Source organism: Vigna angularis, chromosome 8, assembly GCF_016808095.1.
Source record: "Vigna angularis cultivar LongXiaoDou No.4 chromosome 8, ASM1680809v1, whole genome shotgun sequence".
Lineage (NCBI taxonomy): Eukaryota > Viridiplantae > Streptophyta > Magnoliopsida > Fabales > Fabaceae > Vigna > Vigna angularis.
The window spans coordinates 10,216,396-10,225,611 of record NC_068977.1 but is presented as its reverse complement, the minus strand read 5'-3'; the positions used below and the strand labels follow the sequence as shown (position 1 = coordinate 10,225,611).

The 9,216-nt window shown below is 33.7% G+C and overlaps 1 long non-coding RNA gene across 1 annotated transcript; it reads left to right on the top strand.

Annotated features, from left to right (window-relative positions):
• Positions 1-347: 347 nt before the first annotated feature.
• On the top strand, positions 348-3,059 carry LOC108344897 (uncharacterized). Its single transcript, XR_001833593.2, has 2 exons — positions 348-572; positions 2,620-3,059. It is a non-coding gene; the product is annotated as an uncharacterized LOC108344897 (long non-coding RNA).
• The last annotated feature ends 6,157 nt before the right edge of the window (positions 3,060-9,216 follow it).

Sequence of the window (9,216 nt, the reverse complement as noted above, 5' to 3'; positions counted from 1 at the left end):
CAATTACACATCTAACACTAATTTTTCAAGTCAGTGAGTATATATTTGGAAAAAAATGTGACACTAAAGTAAATATATATAATAAATGTATCTTTTGAGTTGGACTACCACTCCAATAAACTTAGTCTCTAGTTTCAAATATAAATAAAAATTAAGTTTCATAGACTTAAATATAAATCAATTTTAATTATCTTTTATTTTATTGATCAACTGAAAATGAAAAACAAAAAGAATACTTTGACACGGTAAAACTTTTTGACACTCATTTGACACGCCGTGGGGCCCAAATTCTATGAATGTGCTGAAGGGTGATTCGGTCATTTACGTGCTAAATGAAACGCTAGGTTTTAGTAAAGTCTTTCTCTCTCTTATTTCACTTTGCTGTATCTGATTTCATTTGACTCATTTTGTCATTCACTTTTGCACCATTTCATTTTCGAAGAGGAAGTGTTGTGCCAAGGTTGGCACGATGGAGAACGCAAGAAGACTGAAGAAGTGTTCGTGTTGTGCTAGGGTTGGGGCTGATAGAGAACGCGAGAACACCGAAGAGCAATTGTTCGTGTTGTGCTAAGGTTGGGCTGATAGAACGCGATTCTTTTCTCATCATTTCTTTATCTTTTCATTTTTTTTGCTTTATTTTCGTAAACCCTACACTAAAGGGGTCAAGGTCGTGAGAGGGAGAGTTGCGGTAGGGAGAACAGTAAACGAGATCGGTGGTGAGTGAGAGGCACTAAGAGAAGAAGGTTTGAGGAATGGTCCAAATTTTTTTTCCTTTTATATTTTAAACCCCTTCAACATCTTTTTTTTATTGATTATTCACTCTGATGTTTGCACAGTTTTCCCTTCATGTTCAAATGCATTTTGTTCATCACACTTACTGATTTGTTTTCTTCATGTATGTATATACCATTTCTTTCGTAACTAAAATAAAATTATTGTGGTTACATTAATTCTATTGAAAGCTGTTACTTAGCAACTTTTGTTAAGTTCCAAAAAGGGTAATTTGGATGGGAAGAATTGGACCAATGATAAGGAAACAAAGGAATACATACATAAATTACTTTATGCTTTATAGTTATTAATACTATAGGTTGTCAGATGATGCTAGAATTTGTTGGTGTGTGATGGAAATAACTTCAACAAGGTGGACAGATGAGAAGGAATGGAAAGTGAAATCTGAAGTTCATTTTTCTGAGATACAAAGCAAACTCATAGATTCGGGTTTAGGGTTTGACTTAATTCCCCAAAATCAGATTATTAATAAAGACTATCAAAACATTATAAGCTCTATTTAAGTCAATATCTATTTGATGCAAGGCTAAACCGTCATCCTTAAAATTGTAATTATGGCACTCCTCATTGTGATTGAAACTAAGGCAGGCTGGGATTGGCAACAAATAAAGTGTCTTTTCTTCACAAATGAACAATGAAATGTTGTAAAAGGACCTTCAATCAAAACATTCATAAAAGCTGCATTTAGTCTAGGATTATCAAATTGGCTTCCCTTAGTTTGAATTTCATCGTACAAATACATACATTCTCTACATAATTTTTTTATAATATTCCTGACAAATCCTCCATACAAATTGCTGCATAAGTTAAATAACATCATCCAAGGGAGACCAGTATCATATCATTTAAAAGGGGTGTTTCTGTTGGTGTTTCAAATCCCCTGGGCACTTTTTTAAGAGAGCTTATGAAAATAATAAAAAAGATATTCCCACATGGGCACTTAGTGTTGGAAAATATAATTAACCTTCCTTTTAAATGTAGTATTGTAAAATATTCTTGTTTTACTGCATACTTTCTGAATCATTTTCACTGGGAACCCTGAAATAAGAGCATATGAGAATTTCTCCCTTCTAGTAGGTTTCCCAATTTTTTTCTTCTATTGAACAACTTCAGACCTACAAAAGGATCCTGAGTCAATTGTTAATACATATCTTTGTTTAGTTTGCTAAATTGAACTAAAGCCAAACTTCCTTTCATTTCATTACCTTTTGAAGTAATATTATACAACAATGAAAAAAATTCACTGTGGCCTTCCTTGATAGGGTTAATCTATTAAGTTGGATAGGCCAATTTTCAACATGTGTCATTTGTTTAGAAGATTGTTATGCTATGTACGCTTTAAAACTTGGATCTTGTCTAGCGGATTTGACTTTCTATAGAATAAATATGGAATTTTGGAGATCTTTCTTTGATCTTGTATTGTTGTGAATGAAGCAAACTTATGTCATTTGTCTCTTTTGATATCAATGTTATTTCTTGTTATCCTCTTACAAACCCTTGATTCTTTTATTTTGTTTTCTTAAAAAGAATTTGCATGCCTAGTTATGTTTGGTAACATTGCCTATATTATAAGTGGAATCTTATAACAAAGTTAGCAATTCATAACCGTACCTATCTGTTTAGGCTAAGGACGGTAGGAAATTGAAATACCAGAAGTGAGTAAAGCTGCTTTATCCTAAGATTCTAAACCAATCAGATTAAGTGTTTATATAGCTATAATGTGAACATTCAGTGTAATTATATATGGTTTTTGAATGTGATTTTGTTGTGAGAGATGTGTCTATATATGTGTTCCATTTAAATCTGTTATGGCTGATATTGTTGCAGAAAATGAAGTTTTGCTTGTTATCATTGTTGACCAAGAGGCGACCATTGTCGAGCTTGAGAAAATGGTTGAGAAGCTACAAATGTTTGTTGCACAGAAGAGGCAAGGGGCTGCTCATGTTGGGAACTCACATTCAAATAAAGATTATGACATGGTAGTTGATGATTTTGGGACCAGTAATTCACATGAAGATTATGAGCTAGTAGTTTCATCTGTTCTGGTTTCAAATTCTAAGAAAGAAATAGAGATGGAAGGTGATGATTTTCAGAAGTCCAATTCTGAGAAGAATTTTGAAAGTATATTGTAAATTGTAAATTTGAATGATGTTAACTGTTGTATTTTTTTATGAAGGAAGGTTGAATATATGATCCATTTGTAATTGTTATTCAGTTGTTCATTTTCCAGGTTCAATGAATTTGATCTGGGAATACATTATTCTTTATCTTCTTTTTGTTCATAATGCCAATTCAATTAACCATGTGCTTCATTACAGATAAACAATAACTAAAAAAGTTTTTAAGTCAATGCAGTTAAACATTTGATTTTTTTCCTGTAGTAAGTGGTTTTTTCATTCAATATCCATATCAATATCTTGGGTGTAGTAAGTGGTTATCTACTAGTTTCTATGTGGTTATTTGTGAAAGAGGTTATGTACAACAATAAAGGTGGTTTAATTCAATATCATCATCACATTTCTTAGGTGCAGTAAGTGGTTATCTACTAAGTTGTATGTGGTTATTTATGAAAGAGGTTTTGTACACAAATAGAAGTGGTTTAATTCAATATAAATCACGTCATTTCTTAAGTGAAGTAAGTGACTATCTACTAAGTCCTATATAGTTATTTTAGAAAGAGGTTCTGTACAATAATAAAAGTTGTTTAATTCAATATCAATAATCACTTTTCTTATGTGCAGTAAGTGGTTATCTACTAGGTCTTTTGTGGTTATTTCTGAAAGGGGTTATGTATAACAATAAAAGTGGTTTAATTGAATATGAATGATCACATTTCTTAGGTACAGTAAGTGGTTATCTACTAAGTCCTATGTGGTTATTTATGAAAGATGTTTTGTACAAGAAATAAAAGTGGTTTAATTGAATATCAATCATTCATTTCTTATTAGGTGCAATAAGTGGTTATGTACTAAGTCCTATGTAATTATTTCTGAAAGAGGTTATGTACAACAATAAAGGTAGTTTAATTCAATATCAATGATCACATTTTTTAGGTGCAATAAGTGGTTATCTACTACGTTCTATGTGGTTATTTCTGAAAGAGGTTATGTACAACACAAAACCTGGTTTAATTCAATATGAATGATCACATTTCTTAGGTGCAGTAAATGGTTATCTACTATGTTTTATGTGGTTATTTATGAAAGAAGTTTTGTACAAGAAATAGAAGTGATTTAATTGAATATCAATCATTCATTTCTTAGGTGCAGTAAGTGGTTATGTACTAAGTCCTATGTGGTTATTTCTGAAAGAGGTTCTGTACAACAATAAAAGTAATTTAATTCAATACAATGATCACATTTTTTAGGTGCAGTAAGTGATTTCCTACTAAGTTCTACATGGTTATTTTTTAAAGAGGTTCTGTACAACAATAAAAGTGGTTTAATTCAATATCAATTATCACATTTCTTAGGATAGATTTCATCAATATGGTTGCCATCCAAACTTTTATGAATAACCAAACTTAAATTTTCATCCAGAAAGCATTTTATAATCAATCATAAAATTCATAAACATTAAACAGTACAACATATTCTTCATTACAGAAACTAAACAACCTAAAATATGTACATTATGTTCAATATGTGTTCCCGTACTTCAATGTATTCAACTTGGTCATGTTGTCCTACTTCATGAATTAATCAATGCCTAAAGCATCCCACATTTCTTCAATACCCTACTGCGATGAACATTATCTTCGTGTAATACCCACTGACAAATCATCTGTTGTTGCACAACTTGTAATTGTTCCTGCAATAACAATACTCTTGTTTAATATTACACTTAAAATCCTTTTATCATAAATCATATTGAAATAAACATATACATAAACCTTTTACTCAGAGACTGAGAAGAGAATTGATTGAAAAGTGAAAATAAAAGTGCAGGGTGTGACTTTAGAGATTGCATTAGTTTGTCCATATCACTATATCCTACACATTTTTCAAAACACAATCAACATCATTGTATAATGAGAGTGACAAGTTCAGTTTCATGTATTGGTAAAATAATATGTATTTAACTAATGCATGCATAAAGTGGAACTGTGATTATATAATAGTTACAACACGTCTTTAGCCAAGAAAAACATAAATATTTATAAAACCCATCATATGACATCAGTGAGCACATACACCAGTATTCACACTATTATGTTTATAACCAATAGTACCCACCACAAAATTGAAAGTTATTACACACTAACACGGTCTTAACCAATACACCAGCAAGTTCACCTTCATTCTAAAAGGAAAACAAATATAGAACTGCATGTAGTTTGAAAAATAGATTTTGCAGAATGTATTAAAAAGAATAAGCTGAGTTACAAACCATAATGCATAGTTTTTGTTTTTCTTATCATTTAACTATGTATATGATACCTGCAAAATGAATATACCCTGTTGCCATATAATGAAGAAAAGGATGTAGTCCCAAGTTCCATATATTTGTCTGAAGAAGTTTGTGTTGTGTTCTTTAAATTATATGCAATCTTTTATGGTTCAGCAAATGTTAGTATGATAGCAAGAGCTTGATCTGCTTATACTTTGGTGGACATGTGAAACTTCAATTCTATAGAAATAAGTAAGTTTTGTTGAAGAGATTTGTATGTTGATGATGTGAGATAGATATAAATAAGTAAGTTTTGTTGGAGAGATTTGTATGTTGATGATGTGAGATAGAGGGCTATAGTAAAGTTCAAAATGTGATTTTATTACTGCAAAAAATAATTGAGGAGGACTAGAGTGTAAGGTGAAGCTATTAGTATTTCCATTAATCAAATAAATGTAATATAATTAGGCAATTTTTCAGTCTCTATCAACTTCAGAGGGCATGTAAAAAAGTGTATGAGCTTTTGGAAAAAAGAAAGGGTTGTAAGGGTAGTAGTACTTGCAGGGTTATTGTCTAGGTCTGCCCATGACCACAACCATCATTTATGCCCTGTCTTCATCATTAACAACCACTTTGCTCATATTGGCTTAAAACCATGGTCCTTCCAATCCAACTTCTTTTTTGGTTTTTCTTATACTATTAATTAGCACAATTACTTTAATCCTAAAATACTCTTTTAATTTTTTTTATAAGATAAGGAATCATTTATTGTGATGATCGTGAAAGTGATGAATTTAATCAAAAACAAAGATAATGTAAATCCATAAAATGAACTTTAGCTTAAATCACCTTCAAAATTTCAGCCAAGATTTAGTGTAGGAAAATGTGATTAGGTTGAGTCAATTACAACTTTCTATGGACTTAACAGAGACATTTAAAATATGACCTTTCTCAACCGAAAACACTTCATTATGAGTATTCTTACAGATTCGAACTTTATCATCCGCATTGTGCCATAGACATTGGAAGTTCCACTGATAAGCAAGCAATGGAACTTGTGGGAGGTTTCATAGTTAATCTTCCTTAACATGTTTTACTTTTTTTAGTTAATGTCACATTCAAACTATTACACTATTCATGGTTTAAAACAACAAACTTACAAGCTACAAAAGTGAGGAAACTTGACATGATTTTGGTTACTGTACAATCCTACAGGTGAAAGAAAAACAAGAGCCTATTTTATTAACAACATAATATATATGAACATGCATCTAATATAACAAATATCTTATTAATCACAGGCACAAAATTTAACATTATTATCATCATCCCTAATGAAGACAACCTTCCCTTGTAAACTTTTAAACGTACTGATTTTGTCAAAACTGGGCATATCATGGATTGTAATTTTTTGAAACACAAATTAACTTTCAAAGCAATAAATAAATGTATCCACACTCAGATTCAACCAGAGAACAAATATAGACCCTTATCTGGCTCGAACCAAAATTATAACAACCCACATTGTATCCAAACTGCCTTAATAAAAACATTCGAACTTCACATGCAGAGAATAGACATAAAATTTCCAAAAACTAACTGTTATACAATCTATCACCCCAACTACTAAAAAGGTAAAACTACAAAAGAAAAAATTAGAAAACCCTTACCTCAAAGTGTGAGAACCTGAATAATTAAGCACTTAAATCCACACTCTGATCACCATTTATTACACCTTGCCACGTCAAAACCCACACTGCATGCGCCTGCCATGTGTCACTGAGGGAACGTTCCAAAAAAAACGTTAGTGGAAAACAAGTGGCATGATGAGAACGGACGTTCGTCCTGTGTGGGAAGGGAAATCACCCTCTGCATGCGCTGACGCCATCTGTCACGTCAGAAGCTTCTAAAAGCTGTAGTGGAAACCAGGTGGCAGCACGTGAATGCATGGCCGTTTGACGTGGGAGAGAAATGATTTCTCTGAAAAACACTTTCCATCAATTCTGCATTCACCTTCTTCCTTACGAAACCCTGGCCATTTCTCTTCTCCAACTTCTCTCTAAAATCTTTCATCTTCTCTCTAAGATAACTCACCATCACCATCTCTGTTTCCATTTCAGAAACCGTAGGATCGTTCACGGTGTCGTGAGCTTTCATTTGAACCGAACACATTAGGATTTGGTGACTGGTAAGTTCTCGTCCCTGAACGTTCTCCCCTTTTTTTTCTGCGAACCAAATTCTGGTTGCATGCATGGGTTAGAGGTCTGATCTATTTACGATTTTTGGTATGTTAGATTTAGTGAAAGTTGTTGAGTAACTCCTTGGATAGAAAGCTGTGAGAGAACGAGTGAAACCCTAGCAACTGGAAGTGCACTGCTAGACCAGGTAAGGGAAGCTTTAGTAATTTAATTTAATACTTGTTTGATGTGTATGAAAGCAATGAAGTGTACTGGATGTCTGAAATGCATGAAATATTTGATGTTTAGTTATACATGAACGAGCATGGTTGCACTGGATGTATGTGATGAATATTGTTTGAACTGTATGCTGAGAATGAAATGTATGATTTGGAATATGATTAAGTTTCTGTATGGTTTGGGATGATAATATGAATTTTGTAATGTATGAGATTTATGGTGGAGAGAAATTATAAGTTATGAATCGTATGAAAACTGTAAAGTTATTGTAAACTGAAAAATCTGGAAAATATCATGTTCTCTGCCTGATAAAATACGCTCGTCCTTGTACGGTCATATACCGTTCGGTTTCTCTAAAATTGATTTAGAATGAAATTCTTTCATTTGGAAAGGATTCTGTCTTAGAACGAGCGTCCCTATTTCAAATGCTATTTGAGCGTTCGTCCTAAGTGGCGTTCGGTCTTAGACCGAACGCTCGTTCAAAAAGATAAATGATAAGTAGCGCTCGTCCTTATGTCGAGCGTTCGTCCTTGATAAGTAGCGCTCGCCCTTATGTCGAGCGTTCGTCTTTGATAGCGTTCGACCTTCTGTCGAGCGTTCGTCTTTGATAGCGTTCGACCTTCTGTCGAGCGTTCGTCTTTGATAAGCGTTCGGCCTTATGTCGAACATTCGTCTTAAACGGCGCACGGTATTCTACCAAGCGTTCGTCCGAAATAGTGCTCGGCCTTATAATGAGCGTCCGTTCTAAATCGCGCAAGGTCTCCTATCAAACGTTCGTACTAATTGAATAATTATTGATTTTAAATAGCGTTCGTCCTGATTTTTAAATAGCGTTCGTCCTGATCTCAAATAGCGTTCGTCCATACAGTTAATTAACGTTCGTCTTTTTAGAGAAGTGTAACTAAGATTGAAAACGTGATGTTGTGGGAATTATAAAATGTGCGAACCATATATGAGATGAAATTATGATTTTTGGAATTTGAACGAGCGTTCCAAGGAGGAACGTCTCTCTGATTTGAATATGATGAATTGTGTAGTATGACCATGGTAAAATCGCTGATGGCTGATCATCCTGATATTCCGTGAGTGCTCGTCCTCATGTAGAGGGGAGTAGGTCATGTGTGGGAATGGCAGGAGACCCTAGCCCTATTGAGTACTTTGAGGCTGATAGGGTTAACCTCGGGTGGCAGCTGATGGATGGTTCCAGTTACTACATCACCCGGGTGCACGAACGCCTGCGGTTACTTGGATTCATACAGTCCGGACGGTCGTCATTTATGAGAGTTGGATAATTTATTCTATTTTGATTCATTGATGTATGTCTTGTGTGTTAATTTCTGATGTTAAATTGTATGTGAAATGTATGAATTAAATTACCTAAGCTTACCCTTGAAATTCCTTGTGTTGTCTATTGGTTATGTACGTCCGTCTTGTCAATGCAATGATCATCCGTTGTGGATGTGAGCAGATGGAGAGGCGCCACTTGAAGATATGCTGGAAGAAGAAAATTTGGAGGACGCCAACCTAGTTGAAGTGGAGGTTAAAGCCGAGCCTTAGTACGCTCGTTAGGTTTTAGTCTTTGGGTTATCGGTTTAGTCTTTGGGGACGTTCGGTTATT